Source organism: Lactuca sativa, chromosome 3 (assembly GCF_002870075.4).
Source record: "Lactuca sativa cultivar Salinas chromosome 3, Lsat_Salinas_v11, whole genome shotgun sequence".
In the NCBI taxonomy this organism is placed as follows: domain Eukaryota; kingdom Viridiplantae; phylum Streptophyta; class Magnoliopsida; order Asterales; family Asteraceae; genus Lactuca; species Lactuca sativa.
This window is the reverse complement of record NC_056625.2, coordinates 192,908,468-192,925,207: the sequence shown is the minus strand read 5'-3', so window position 1 is coordinate 192,925,207 and position 16,740 is coordinate 192,908,468. Positions and strand designations below refer to the sequence as shown.

Below are 16,740 nucleotides of genomic sequence, written 5' to 3'. Positions count from 1 at the left end.
AATAAATAAAAACTAAAGGGTTTGAATTTTGAATCCAGAAACTATAAATAAGAGAGTTAAATTAGGACAATATTAATTAGAGAAACTAATATATCGTATATAAATAGAATGATATGCTGTAATTGATAATGTAATTATTAAATTTAAAGATTCTATAATTATTAAATATTCTATAATTAAATGCAATTATGTTTGAAGTTTATTTGAAGAATATGATGTCAGCAATCTAATATAATGGTGGAAAACATAGGATTGAAATGCAATCAAGGGTCCTGATTGCTTTATTGATGAATTAAATGTTCTTTTTTAATAATATTTAGAGACGTACAGATTTTAAGTATGGTGTTTAATAAAGTTGTGTTTGTTTTGTTATTTTTTTGAAATAGATTTGAAATATATTAATGTTAGATGAGAATTAAAATCAATGTTACTCATGTGTGTATATTCTTCTTAGAAAGTTTTCCATAAATGCCATTTATTTTTGGTCTTTTTAATTCGTTTTTTTTTTCATATTTAAATTTCTTTAATATAAATGTGTTCATTTACAAATAATTTATGTTTTTTGTTTAAAATAATTCTTCAATAAATTTATTTTAATAAATTAATAGCATTTTCATGTTGTTACGTTAATATAATTTATTGATACACTAGATGTGAAATCCATGTATTACATGGGTTTAATTAAAAAAAAATATATATAAAATTTTAACAATTTGAAAAGTTTGAATTTATAAGAAAAATAAGAAAAATTTGAATTATTAAAATTAATGAGACTTTAATGTATTGAATACATTACATATATAATTTTTTTTCTAATAAATACTTTACATATATATTATCTTACACATTAAATGTGGAATTTTAATTTAATAAACTGAAAAATACAATAAAATTACAAGTGGGAAATAGAAAAATTCAAAATTCTAAAAAATGTCATATATCCAAATGAAAGAGAAGAGAGAATGTGGCAAAAAAAACATTCATTTATTATAACAGATTGGAAAGGTAAAAACATAGTACGAAAGTCAGATAGAGTACATTTCACCTAAATCTTGGTTAGATTTACAAAAATGATAAGAAAACATAAAACAAAAATTATAAAAATTAAACGCAAAAGAAACCATACGCATCTTCTTTAATTTGCCGTTTACACCCAATTGGCCATCACAATTGAACTTTTTTTTTTATATATAAATTTGTACACCACATTGCAAACTCATTGTTGCTAACTTATAAAAAGAATATATTAATAATAATCTTTAACCTTGCTGATACCGAGTTTGACATCGAAAACTAAAAAACTAACACTTTCTTTTGAAAAGAGGGTTAATAACATGTAGATCGATAATGACACTTGAATTCTAGTTTCTTAGACCAAGATGAAATCTCTAAGATTAAGTAGCTTTTTTCACACTAATAAACTATGAAAATTGCTGCCAAATAATACAAAATTACAATCCATAGAGGAGAAGATATAAACTATGATGGTGTGTGTTGCTTTGGAAAACAATTGGCCCAATAACACAAACATGGTCTCTCTCTCTCTCTCTCTCTCTCTCTCTCTCTCTCTCTCTCTCTCTCTCTCTCTCTCTCTCTCTCTCTCTCTCTCTCTCTCTCTCTCTCTCTCTCTCTCTCTCTCTCTCTCTCTCTCTCTCTCTCTCTCTCTCTCTCTCTCTCGGAAGGCTCAAGAGTCACATGCTAGTTCATTTTCATTAAAAAATAAATTTACAAGTTCATTTTATCAACCACAAGAAATAAAGGTATTAGCGGCGACGCTTTTTATCAGCAACAAGTAATTTCCGCGTTACTTGCTGCCGCTAAAGGTGGTTGTCCCTGTTAATATATTTACATTGTCGATCCGTATCAAATGCTATTTGTAAACCATGTCGTTCGATCTACATCTAATTCAACGGTTGGAAATGAATAGAATGTATACTATTAGCGACGACGGCAATTGTGGCGACATTCGACAATTATGTATCATGTAGTTTGATTATAGTTTGATATGTTGATATTCTGTAGTTTGGTAATTTTTTGGAAAGTACAATGCTATAATGGAAAAATGAAAAAAAAAAATACAATGTTATAATGTATATATTGTGTATGATGAGTATTTAAGTGTATTTAGAAAGTAAAATGCTATAATGATATGTTGGTTATAGTTTGATATGTTGGTATTTTCTATTTCGGTAATTTTTGGAAAGTACAACACTATTATTATATGTTGGTGATATATTTTGTTTTCTTTGTAGTTGGAAATGCTGCAAACAATACTAATTGACTTGGCTTGTTCCGTGACATTAGAAGACTGTTGCTACCACGAAATGATAATGATGGAAATGTGAGCAGTGAGGAGGAAGAGTAGCTAGTTTTTTAGAATTTATGAAATGTTTTGTTTGAGTTAATATTTTTGATATATTGCATTTTGTTTGGATGAATATTTTGGATCAGTTGTGTATGGATTGCTATTTTGGATTAGATATAGTATTAAGTATGGTTAATGTTTCGAACTATTTTTCTGCAAAATTAAGCTTTGTAGCAGTTTTTATGAATGTTATATTGTTTTTTATAACTATAATGTTAAATAAAAAAAGAAAAATATTTTAGCGGAAACGCTTTTCACGGCGACATGTAAGTATTAGTGGCGACACAATATTACCGGCGACAAAGCATTAGCAGCAAGAACAAACATTAGTGGCGACATATTGAGCATTTGCAACTAGGCAACAACAACGACCTTTTTGCGGCGCCAAGTCGCCGCTAGGGAGGATGGAGTCATTCCCTCCGAACCTATTCAACCCACTGTCACATCAGTTTCTCTTTCATTTTTTTTTTCACCTTTCTCAACCCACAATACACGGAAACTCTATATTTTTCAACCCATTCAATTAAAAAAATACAAAACAATCAAAGTAAAATCTTAATTAGCAATAGAGTTACCGTCAGTACCACTCCCTCTTCAGCGGGTTGTTTAATTGGTTTCACTAACCCACTTCATCCTCTTTCTCCCATTTTCTCTTGTACCATGTCTTTTCAGACTTGTACCTTAGTTATTTTATATTCTTTTTAATTGAGTGGGTTGAGAAAGATAGGATTTTCCGTGTGTTGTTGGTTGAGAAAGATGAAGAAAAAAAGAGAGACACAAACTATGTGACAGTGAGTTCAGTGGGTTGAGAGGGAATGATTCCCTCCTCCCTAATAATAGATTCAATAGCGACATACACACTCTTTAGCGGTGACGCCTGTCGCCGCTAATGATAATAGTCATAAAAATCATTTTTCAAAACTACATCACAATTGGAGAAGATGATTCTTTAATATGCAAAAAATATTAAAGTAGAATGTTGTACTATGGAAAAAAAAAACTAGGATACTCTAGTATACAAAAAACGAAGTGAGGATGTTGTATTAGACAAAAAATAAAATTATGAAGCTATTAAAAACGAATCAGAAAGTTAAAATTGATATCGTCTCAACACTTAAATTTTAATGATAAAAAGCAACCATATGGTGCCCGAGGTCCGAGGATATATCAAAGCCACCACCCGGAACTGTGTACGTACTTTGTAAATTAGATGTCAAGAAAAATCATTCAAAATTTTCAGCTTTGGTACTTTATAGTAGTGCACTTTATAGTAGTGCAAGCTGTGTACTTTGCAAACTTTTCAACTTTGACACTTTATAGTAGTGCAAAGCAGGACCAGACTCGAGTTTACATCCAGACAGATGAAAACATTTATCTAAAATTGCCAATTAGCACTTCATATATAAAATTACAACAAATAAAAAAGCACCAGGCATATAGATTATGACATGCATGATGATTATTAAGTGTTTACATGCAATTAAAATCGCCCAAAAGGGCCAAATAAACTCATCTTTTGCTATCAGCACCTTGAACATTGGACACACAATACAGACATTAGACTCACAACACACACACATTAGACAAACACACATCATCTATGTATGTATGGAAACAGATCTATTATTTCCATAGGCACACACATCAGCCTTCTGTTGGAAATTTAGTATAAATATTTATATTTTTTACTAACTTTGGACATATATAAATATATACATATGTTGTATATATAACGAACTCTAAGTGGGTTTGTGTTCTCCTCCATGAGGACTTCGAAACGATATATTATATGTCCAAAATAGAATATAAGTGAATGAGATATCGATACTCAAAGATGGGTATTTGAGAATAAGTTTAGCAAAAGAGAGGAATGTGAGAATGAGTCCCACATTGGTGGAGAGACCAAACTCAACAAAGTTTATAAGCTTCATTGCATGGAAGGCTTAAAAGCTTGTGTCTATGGTTATGCTACAATTCCTACTCGCGCGCAGGGGGGTGCAAATCTTGGTTCTGTAGACCAAAAACACCGAACTCGTGCATGGACGCGACATGCAGACACGAATGCACAGCTAATTCTTTCAGGCAAGTGGTGATATCCGGCAGTAGCACCTTCGTATTTGTGTGTTTACAGACCAGTGTGCGTATGAAATAGATATGAGTGATGTGATGCGTATGACAACAATTGGATCAACACTATGTAAATAGATATGAGTGATGTGATGCGTATGACAACAATTGGATCAACACTATGTAAATCAAAGTTTTCAACTTTAGAGACTCAAATCATCGAGAACACAAAAAGTGACGAAATCTCCATTAAAATCATAAAATCAAATGTAGGAGCCGAACCAAGTAAGGTATTTTAGATAGATGAAAACGTTATTTTTTCTGGTTATAAGATCAAAATACCAAAATGTAGTAACAAAATACACAAAATAAAAAATAATCACCTTTCTCATCGGCCATGATAGCAGTGTTAACAAGAAGGGTGGTCTCGATTGTAGTAGGTATAACAACAGAGTTAACTGTTAACTGGAGGTGATTATGTTAAGGTGAGTGGGTGTTATGGAGGAACTGGTGGTGGAGGCTGAATGTGGAGGAGGCGGTGGTAGCGGCAGCAAACAGTGATGGAGGTGGGCGAGGATTGTGTCAGGTGTGGAGGAAGTTCATAGGGTTTCAGAGAGTAGAAGGTTATTTGAGATGTATAATGGTAGATGACAACCGGTAATGGGAGCTTTTAAGGTCATCTCCAATGCATTGAACTCTTAAGAGTTCAATGGATTGCCACATCAACATTCCACTAACTATATCATTTAACCCATTAAACTCTACACTCCATTAAACTCTTAAGAGTTCAATGGATTTCCACATTATCATTTTAATTATTTTTTATAAATAATATTAATAATTAAAACTAGAATATTACATTAATTAGAAATTCAAAGTTACAATTACTAAATATTAATTAAAGATTACAGTTTAGAAATTAAAAGTTACAAATAATATACTAAATAAAAAGTACAATATCTAAAATACAAATTTTACTTCATATTGTATTTTATTTTAATCTCGTCACAACGGTTTCTCCAAATTTCACGTCCATCTTCCGACATGGTACTGGGATCCATGAAAATTATTGAAGTTTCATCATTTTTTACCTTTTCTTCTTTAATTTTCATCTTTCTTTCTTTCAGTGCATTCTTCATATCCAAAGAGTTTTTATAGCGTTCAAAAGTCTTTTTATTTTCTTCTATATGTTTTTCAAGTATTTCATCAAGCCTATTACCAGACGATGAAGTGGAATTGGTAGCTTTCCCTTTTGCTGCTTTTTTTGCTGCATTCCTACCAATTGGACGAGTTGTAACTTCATCATTATCCAGGTTAATGAAAGATTTTGTATTTGATGAAGACATAGATGCCCCAGATGCAGTGCTTGAACCTTTCCATTTCTGTTCATTTATAATGATATTCCAAATATGTTCATGCCTAAAATCGGCACCATATCTAGCATGATAATGCTCAAAAGTTGCACGTTTGAGATCATCCTCAGACCATGCACTGAGGTGTTGACTTTTCAACACTATATACATTTGATTAAATGAAACTACAAATGGGTTCATGTAATGCCAATGCGTTTTGAGGTTGGCTTGAGTTCTTGCAACGTTTCACGTGTTGCTTTTTTCATAGTACGCACTAATTCGTCGCCAGCTCTTTATCACGTTGTTGACTTCCGGTAATGCTATCTTCTGAAATTTGTAGCCAAGTTTTTGCTTACAACATATCTTCTTCTTTGCTCCAGTAGGTTTTTTTTATTTTTTTGTCGTTTGTTGGTAGGAGTTTCTGTTGGCGTTGGCTCATTTTTTGGAATATGGGGAGGATTCGGGCTGGCAGAATCCGGGCATGCATTTTGGTATGATTGTTATGAATGATTATTTGGATTTGGGTATGGATATTGTGGATAATTGTTTGGACTTGGATATGGATATTGTAGATGATTGTTTGGATTTGGGTATGGATGTTGTGGATGATTGTTTGGATTTTCGGGATCGTAAGAAGATAACAAGTGTGTATAGTAATTCGGATTCATGATTGGTGTATCAGATGGTTGGTAGGTGTGAATGAGAATATAATATGTTCGTCTTTATATATATAGTTGAACATCTTGTATGGGCTACAATGGTTAAAAGTTTTCCACATTCGGTTGACCCAAAAAGGATCAAGTTTAAAGAAATGCAAGAGGCTGCAAGAAAGGATGTGGAGAGAGCATTTGGTATTCTTCAATCTCGTTGGGCAATTGTACGAGGTCCAACAAGACCTTGGCAACTTAAAAACATAAAGGATATAATGTATACATGCATTATATTATATAATATGATCGTAGAAAATGAAGGAAATGCAATTAGTAATTGGTCAGATGTTGTTGATCCTCATATACGTGTGAATCGAGGACCTGTCGAAGAAGTTCAATATCAAATTCAAAGAAACTCTGAACTACGTGATAATGCAGTACATCATGCTCTTCGACATGATTTAATGGATCATATTTGGGAACGTTTTATTAATATGTAATATCACTATGTTGTATTATAATAAATAAGATGTTATCTTTTTAAAATGTTTTGAAGATTTATATATTTTTTTATTGTTTAGAATAAAAAATATGAAGTAAGTTAATAAATTAATTTATTGAATATAAAATAAAATAAAGTATTATATATATATATATATATATATATATATATATATATATAAATTGAGAAAGAAAAACAAAAAAAAAAGAAAAAAAGAAAGAAAAAATAAGTTTTTATAAGAAAATGAGAAAAATAAATAAATAAAAATAAGTTTTTATATGAAATTGAGAAAAAAAAAAAGTCATACCACCGTTGAATGGGGATTAAACCCCCCATTCAATCAACCCACTCCACAATGCTTTGTATCCTCATTCAACTGCCACATAAGCCTTTTTTACCCATTCAACTCTCTATTGAATGAGCATTGAATGAGCACTGGAGATGGCCTAAAGGGTGTGAGAAGCTAGCTCGAACCTACATCCGAGAGATTGTACGACTACATGGTATACCAATATTCATTATATCCGACAGAGATAGTAGGTTCACCTCGCGATTCTGGCAATCGTTACAAAAATCTCTTGGAACGAGGCTCGACATGAGTACTACTTACCATCCACAAACCGACGGTCAAAGTGAGAGGACCATACAAACCTTGGAAGATATGCTAAGAGCTTGTGTAATCGATTTTGGTAAAGCATGGGATACCCATTTACCACTAGTCGAATTTTCATACAACAATAGCTATCACTCCAGCATTAAAGTTGCTCCATTTGAAGCCCTCTACGGACAGAAGTGCAGATCACCACTGTGCTGGACTGAAGTAGGTGACACGCAACTAGCCAAGGGACAAGTACCCGACAGCACTCTCACTGGCCCGGAAATCATAAGAGAAACAACTGAGAAGATTGTACAAATTTGGGAACGACTAAAGGCTTCAAGAGACAGACAAAATAGTTATGCAGAAAAAAGACAGAAGCCCTTGGAATTTCAGGTTGGGGACCAAGTGCTATTGAAGGTCTCGCCCTGGAAAGGACTAATACGTTTTGGAAGACGTCGGAAACTAAACCCAAGGTATATCGGACCATTCGAGATCCTTGCAAGGATCGGCCCGGTAGCCTACAAACTTCGTCTACCGCAGGAACTGAATAACGTACACCCTCCCTTTCATGTGTCAAACTTGAAGAAATGTTTGTCCGATGAGACCCTCGTCGTCCCTTTAGACGAAATCGAAATCAACGAGAGTCTCCACTTTGTATAAGAACCAATTGAAATCATAGATAGGGAAATTCAAAGAACAAAACAAAGTCGCATACCCATCGTGAAGGTCCGCTGGAATGCAAAGCGAGGACCTGAATACACCTGGGAACGCGAAGATCAGATGAAACACAAGTACCCACATCTTTTGCCCTAATCCACAAGTGTTTTTCTTACATTAAATTTTGGGACGAAATTCCCTCTAATGGGGGGATGATGTGACAACCCGATATTTCGACTCTATGTAATGACCTAAAAAGTCAAGTATTGTAACCACTTTTGAATTAATGAAATTTACTTCGAAAATAAAATGTACAAAAGTCTCTATTGGGTTGCCTACTATGCTAGATATTTTGTCAAGGTTTACAGAAATACTAAAAACACAAAAATCCGAGTTATAACGAAGAAGTTATGACCATTCTAAGATTTCCGACAAAACCGGCAACACCGATTAACGAAAAACGCAAAGTTTCAACACAATATTTTTTAGCTTTAAGTATCTAAATGAAAGTTGTAGATATCATTAAACCATGAGCGTTCATAAAAAAAAGGTCCAAATCTGAACTTCGTATGAGGAAGTTATGATTTTTCCAAGATCTGGATATAGCAGTAGACAACTAAAAACTCGAAATAGAGATCGAGAGACTTTTGACCGAAACAACCTAAATAAGAATCGAAGGTCTCAACCAAAGTAGTGCAGCGGTAAAAAGTCTGACGAATATGGTCATCGGATAAAGGAGATATGGAATTTAAACGTACTTTTCCAGTTCCGGCCTGTTAAAAATAAATAATTAAAAATAAAATCAAAATTGGCCGACGAAGTCTAAACGAGAGTTGTAGAGTATATTCTCACCTACGCGTGCGTATAAAGAACGTCAAACACAGAGCTCGTACGCAAAATTACGGATTTTACAAGTTCGAGACCCGAAATCCGAGGATGTCAGGCTTGCCATGACGTGGCATAGTTGGCCGCGACGTGGCAACATGACTGGTGGCGTCTTGTCAATGGAAGAGGATAAGATTGCTCCCTACGACATGGCCATCCTTTGCCACGGCGTGGCACCCAAAATCTACCCCTATAAATAGAACTCTTAGGGTGTCGGGTTTAGGTGCTCCATTCTTCTATCTCTCGTGCTGAAACTCTGCGGTTAAGCTCCCGAAGCCCCGGTTTTCACACTCAAGTTCCGAAGGAAGGTTCTACACTCCCGAGACTCCCGAGATTCCCGAGAATCCTGAGAAAACTCAATTTTCCAAATCGAAGTTCTGCTCGATTTTCATCTCGCTTTCTGCAATCTATCAAGTGAGTTCATACCCCTATAAACTACACTTTCAAATGTTTATCAATGCTTTTTATACACTTGTAAGGGGGAATACAAGTAAACACACGGTTATTATCGTATTTAACATAAAGTTTCACTATATACTCTTTTTATCGTATTTAACTACTACATGGGAACTTTCGTATGCAATATATATTCTTGATAACATCTTGTCTTTTGGAAATAAAACATGTTATATATATACACGAATCAAACACTTTATTTATACTTTAAGTATATGTGATCATTTATGTCACTATAAATATTATACCTTACATAACAAGTGAGTATTACACTAGGGTTTACTATACGAACGAAACACATTTTGAAAAACTATAATAGGTATAGTTTACAAGGAAATCATGAACATTTACATACTAGAAACACGATATCAAAGAGATATTTTCATACACAAGAACAAATGAACACGATATCAAAGAGATATGCATTTTAAGTCCTGTATTATATACCAAAATCCCTTGTAGGGGAGCGTGATACTTGTGTATAGATCTATACGGGATTTACAATCCCACACCTAAGCTATTAGCTACAGCAAGGACAACAGGCCTAGAGTGACAAACGTTATAAGTTTCCAACGCCTGAAGAACGTTGTTATAGGCATCCTGGTCAAATAGTATGGTTATAAGACTCACATGGAGTATTAAAAACACATTAATTTACAGGGTTTTTCAAATGCCTTAACGATTTATACATAAACCTACTATTTTAGGCATGAAAAGCACTATTGCATTACAGTTTTGGAACAATTAAACAACCATCTACTATAGTAGAAAATATGGGATTTTCTAGGAACATTTAAACATGTACAAACCATTTTCATTCTATTTCATAAAAACATTGTCACTAAATACTTATGAACTCACCAGTCGTCCGACCTCCATCGGTTCGACCTCCTTTCAGGATGGGATTTCAAGGACCAACTCCCGTCTGGGGAAGCTACATCCACCATTGGAGCCAGCAGCAAGGACTGCGTCCTCCATACGGTATGTCTCGGGACTTCTACAATGTTAGCAGAGGAAGTTCAGCTGATCGAGCACTCCCAGTTGTGGTAGGCAAACTTGCCAATCAGGCTTATCAATCCAGAGTCCAAGCAAACCGGATTCACGAGGTTGACATAAGGATGGAAGAGAATGCAGCTGATATCCGACACCTTGACATGCTACAAGGGAATGCTCAACTCCACACCAAATCCCTCCAGGAACAAATGACTGCAGCTCTCTCCGAAATGAGAGATTTGAGGGAGCAACAAGTTGCCTTTGATAGGCGTCTCATGGGAGCTGATATTGCCATATTTATACTTATTTTTAGGAAATATTTAAGTACATTTTTATTAATAAATTTATAAAATATTTAGAATAATGATACTTATGATTTTAAATTGTTATGTTCAGTCAATATAAAGGATTTTCGAAGAGAGGGACCAAAAGTGACAAAATGCGGAACATGGGAGGCTTGAAAGGCAAGAAAAGAATAAATTCACGATAAACACTTAATTCACGACGTGGCGATGAAGCCCACGACGTGGCACGGGTGTTCCAGAAGATAGACATCATGACGCGGAGGATTTCCTTGAAGGATACAGACTGCTTGAAGCCACGACGTGGCACAATTGGCCACAACGTGGCGCGGGTTTTTTAGGATTATATAAGTCCTCCTGATTATTACGAAAAGGGAAGCTTTTGGCAGAAGAAAAAGAGTTCCAAGAGACGATTCAGAGAGAAAGAAAGGTTATGGAAGAGGGTTTTCAACACCAAAAGGAGTAAAGGTTTATATTTTAAATAAATAAGAACATGTCTTTCATTATTCTTAGATGTGTTAGTTTAATTACTATGATGAGCAGCTGAATCTAGCTACTCTTGTTTAGCTAGATGAAGCTTTAAACTTATGAATAGTTATATGCTTATGGATTAAGTTTAGTTGGTAAAAATTGCTTGTGTTCGATTTGTATAACCTAGCATGCTATTATTTGTTTATCTAAATGCTTGATTGCATGTTCTGTGTAGCTTAGTGACCATTAAACTGCATGAACCTGTTTACCTAATAATTTAGTGAACATTGAATTGTTAGAGCTAGGATTGACCAATCTTAGTTAGTAATTAGAATAAATAAAGCTTAGCTATGCTAGAGAACGTGAATTGTGATCATAATTGCGTTTATACAACAAATCCTACATAGCATATTTACATTCATAATTAGTTATGTGTTTAATTATGTGTGAACATACATGGTTTGACATGAATTAGTTAATTATTGGTAAGTTAGAACTAAATTACTAATATAAAAAAAAACCAACTTAATAATCCGTAATCATTAGCTAGTCATAAGGGAGAAGTGGATTCAAACTAAACAAGAGAGTGTTTTTATTTATTGAATTTGATTTAAGTTCATCTGATCTTGTAAAACCAGATAAAAACCCGTATAAACTTGTTAATAAATTAGGTTAATTTAATAGTAAGTAAATTAATTAGAACACCGTTCCCTGTGATCGACACCCGACTTACCCAAACTATATTGTAATCTGACTAGGTACACTGCCTATAAGTGCATAGTTAGTTAAGTTTGTTAGGTTATAAATATTTAAATTAGTGAGTACTTTTGTGCACATCAAGTTTTTTGGCGCCGTTGCCGGGGAATGGCTTAGTTTTTTTTAGCTTATTTATTCGCATTAAATTAATCGATCCTTCTTGTGGAGCAAAAACCACAAAAAGTTAATTTTTCAGCAAAATAAAATTTTTTCTGTTAATCACAGAGTCCACGACGTGGCCATATACTTGCCACGACGTGAACAGTTAATAATTTTTTTTTTAAATTTTAATTTGTAGTTAGTTTTTCTTATCTTAGTTCAGTTTTACGTTTTTAGTTTAGCAAGTTGCAAGAGTTCATGACCAGAAGCTCAAACACACATTTGGTGCCACCACTTGAAGATCCAGAGTCTGCACTTCACAAGAAAAAGCCGCCCTTACAAGAATTGAAGTCAGCTTTTTCTAGGAAGTCGGGAAAGAAGACAAGAGAGTCAAGTTCATCAGCGAAGCACAAGAGCAATCTTGAGCATTTGGATCATACACCCGTGCAAACCGAGTTCGAAAGCGATACCGAGCCAGAATTTAAAGAACACACGAGTGAACACGAGAACGAGCCAAGGAACGAGATGGCAGCGATTGAAGAAATGTTCATGGGAGCTTACAAGAAGCGGATCCGAGAAGATATGGGTCCCGGTTTAGTCCAACCCGCAATACCTGCCACTGCCACATTCGAGCTGAAGGGACACATATTGACTGCACTGAAGGACATCCCATTTTTCGGGAAAGATCATGAGGATGCTTTTAAGCATCTAGATGAAGTCAACGACGTTGCAGATTACTTCAATGTCCCAAATGTCAACAGAAACACAGTCTTGCTTAAGATGCTTCCCATCACTTTCAAAGGAGCTGCTAAGGAGTGGTTAAAAGCACTCCCACCAGGTACAATCACCACTTGGGCTCAAATGCGTGAGCAATTCCTGGACCAGTTTTGCCCGCCATCCAAGATAGCCAAACTCAAGAAGGCAATAGCCAACTTTGAGCAACAGCCGGGGGAGTTGTCACACCCCCGAACCAGACGGCGGAAACGTCCGAGGGCTGTTGTGACTCAATTGAATACCATCACAATGAACATATGTGAAACATAACATCATTCATCACCAACATTTGAATATTACAACTGATAGTGTTTACATCCATTACATTGTCTCAAAACATTACATTCACAAAAGTAGATTGTTTGATTCGTACATCAATAAACTGCAAACCATCACTGAATATGATTTCCTTTGTATCACTGGTTCCCTGAGAATACAAGTATTTTGAAAAACGTCAACATATGAAATGTTGGTGAGTTCATAAGCGGTATTTGAAGAAAAAAAATGTTCGTATCGTTTGAAAACCACCAGAAAATCCGATATTTTCTGAAAAGAAAAGCTTTTGAAAATGTTTGTGAAGATCCATAGGTATGCTTGTTTGTTTCTATACTTAAAAAAAATGTTCATTAGAGTTGTATGCATTTCGTATTGGTGTGTATTGAAAAACCCTAGGAAAACCCGATGTTTTCCTAATTCTTTGAATTCCATGAAGTCACATTGAAACCATTGCATAGCGTGTAGTGTCAGTCCCAGGCGACGTTGGATTATTTTTGAGCATGATTAATTGCTACAAACACACATTACACAAACGACCAGTTTATAGCTATACTAACGATCCCGTAGGCGTCGTCCGTACTAATCACGTTATCCAACCGCCCTGACTATGTGTAGTCCCACATCCAAAGAGAAAGAGGGCACGAAGACCTCGATGACTCCATTAACCGGTTGGGGATAAAAAATTGTACGAGGGGTCCCAGACCCGCCTCGCATGAAATGTAGACTTTACTAGCAATACCAAAGGACCCTTGGGGACCAGTAGTATACAAGCCATTGAAAGTCCTTCCACGTTGTGCCAGGTCGGTAAAACCCAACACTTCGTAGGATAAAGGTCTTCGGGCCTTAAGATCAGGTCATTGGGCTAGCTAGGCCCAACAAACAAGATTTTACACTTTTGGGGCCCAAAGATGGTGCGTAGACGTCTGTGCACACTCGCATGTATATTGAATTCCCAAACGTTACTTGTATGAATCGTAGTGTCGTAGTATCGTAGTGTCATAGTATCGTAGTGTCGTAGTGTCGTAGTGTCATAGTATCGTAGTGTCGTAGTGTCGTCGTGTTAGTAGTTTCAGGTTTTTATTGGTTCGAGACCGAACCAATTCGTTTCACAACGATTTTTGGTATTGTAGTGTATTGTATTTCGTCGACAGTCGCGGTGCCATTATTTGATCAAATTGCGTATATTGAATTAGCCTTGAAAGTTTTCTGTTTTCAGCCCCTCATTGTTTGTAAAATTTACATTTTCAACCCTTTTATTGAATACTTCCCGGTTTGGTCCTTAAATTAATTTTCTTGACATTTTAACACCAAAAATTATTGAAATTAATATTTTTCAGCATATTTTTCATAGAAAACAGTTTAAGTCCCTGAAAATGCAGTTTTCTCGGTTATAACCCTTCTTTTTCGCAACTTTGACAATTTTGGCCCAAATTGTAAAATTTTTGCAACTTTGGTCCTTTTTAAATTTAAAAAGCATTTTAAACCTTTGAAAAGGACTTGGGACACTTATAGTCCACTGTTTTACAGAAAAATACAGTTTTGGCCCTCCAAAACAGAAAATCTCGCATAATGGGCCTCATTGGGCCGAAAATGTCATTTTTAAGCCCATTAAGCTTGAAATTTATGTTCTTAATCCTCCAAATGAGTATATTTCCAGAAATTGTTTTATTGAAACTGTTTTGACGCACCTCATCCATCAGAATTCGTGATATGTCAATTTGGGCCCTTAATTTTGTATTTTTCACATTTTAGGTCCAAAAATTTGTGTTTTTAGCCCAAAGAAATTGTTACTAAGCCATTTAGCCATTTTTCTAGAAACACTTTGTATGTAGAAATATATTTGATGCTAGAATCATTTAACATGAAGTATATCTCGGTTTTGAGGGGTTTTATGGCTAGATCCAACATTATAACACACAAAAGCACACAAATAAGCATGGAAATCATACAAGCATACAAAACACATATAGATCTACACTTTCACTTGTATTCCCCCCCCCCCCCCCCCACAAAAGTCATAAAAACAGAAAATAGGGGGTATGAAGCTCACCTTGTTTGAAGTTTTCGGTTTTTGAAGAAAAGATGGAAGAAAACTTGGTGATTTTTGGCCTTAGCACTCTTTCCTTGAAGATCTCGAGTTTGAGGTATTTCTAGGATGTAAGATCACAAGAGTGAATGAATTTAGAAGAGATTTTAAGGAAGTAGAGGGGGTTAGATCATAAGTTAAACATTAACCTACCTTAGATGGTGAATTTCTTTAGGATGATTCTTAGGCTTCAAGCCAAATTTTCGAGACTTTTGAATGGAGAGAGAGGATGATTTCTTGAGTAATTTAGAGAGAGTTTGTGAGGTGTGTGTGTGTGGGTTACTCTCGGCCGAAACAAGAAGGGAGAGGGAGAGAGAGAAGAAAAGACCTTGAGGTGATGTTTGCATGGAAGAATGAGAATGCATGGATGTTTGAAGGGTAATGCTTAGATATCCTCCATACAAAGATGATGTGTCACGCAAGAAGTCAACTTCTCCCTTTTATTTGGGCTTGGGCCGAGAATGGTGGGGGAAAAAGAGAATGTTTGGGCCCTAAATGCTTAAGCCCAATTTTCATGGTTAAGTTGAGTGATTTTTGGTCCAAATAAATATAAAGGTGATTTTTATGACTTTTTAGGGTCAAACTAGGTTAATTATGGTTCATAGCCATTGATTTATTTCATTCTAGGCCCAATGTGGCCCATAATGTTGAAATAAATTGATGTGGGTCCAATTAGAGCCCAATTAGGGTTCTAAGCCCATGATAGTCTAATTGGAAGCTTATTGGTCCATCTGGATCCAATAAGGGAGTCCTAGTCCAAAATGGACTTAAACAAGGACTTCTAGGGTCTCCAATTGTTTGATGACTATTTGTAGTACTTGTATGATGCATTGGATTTAAGTTCTTGAAGTCGGAATCATAGGTGTTACACATGTTCTTAAGTTTTTGATTCACATTAGCTTGAATGTATAGATTACATGACACAGAATTTCCGGTTGTGACAGGAGTCACTATATGAAGCATGGGAGCGGTACAAGGGCTTGCTCAGAAATTGACCTCAACATGACCTAAATGTGCAACAAGAGATGTCAATATTTTATGATGGGGTCAACGTGATGACAAGACAACTCCTTGATTCTCAAGGACCATTGACAAAGAAAAATCCAAGGGAGGTCAAGGAGCTAATTGAAGAATTCGTGAAACACTCCCGTGAATACCACAACCCGAGGCAAGATGGAAGCAAAGGCGGTGGAGGGGCCCAAACTGAAGAAATTACAGTTGTCATGGTCATGCTAAATAATATGGATCGCAGGATAACACAAATGGACCAGTCGATACATGCCATAGGAGTGGGGTGCGAGCGATGCGGTGGTCCACACTTGACCAAGGACTGCAATGTAGATGAGTTTGGGAACAGAAAAGCTCAAGTGTGCTACTCTAGTGGGGATAAGTTTGATGAGGACTGGAGGAAACCAAAGAAGGAGTGGCTGCCATATGAAGAGTATAAGAAG

The 16,740-nt window shown here is 35.4% G+C and overlaps 1 pseudogene; it reads right to left on the bottom strand.

Moving 5' to 3' along the window:
- Window positions 1-16,199: 16,199 nt before the first annotated feature.
- On the bottom strand, window positions 16,200-16,298 carry LOC128133116 (small nucleolar RNA R71; annotated as a pseudogene).
- Between the last annotated feature and the right edge of the window lie 442 nt (window positions 16,299-16,740).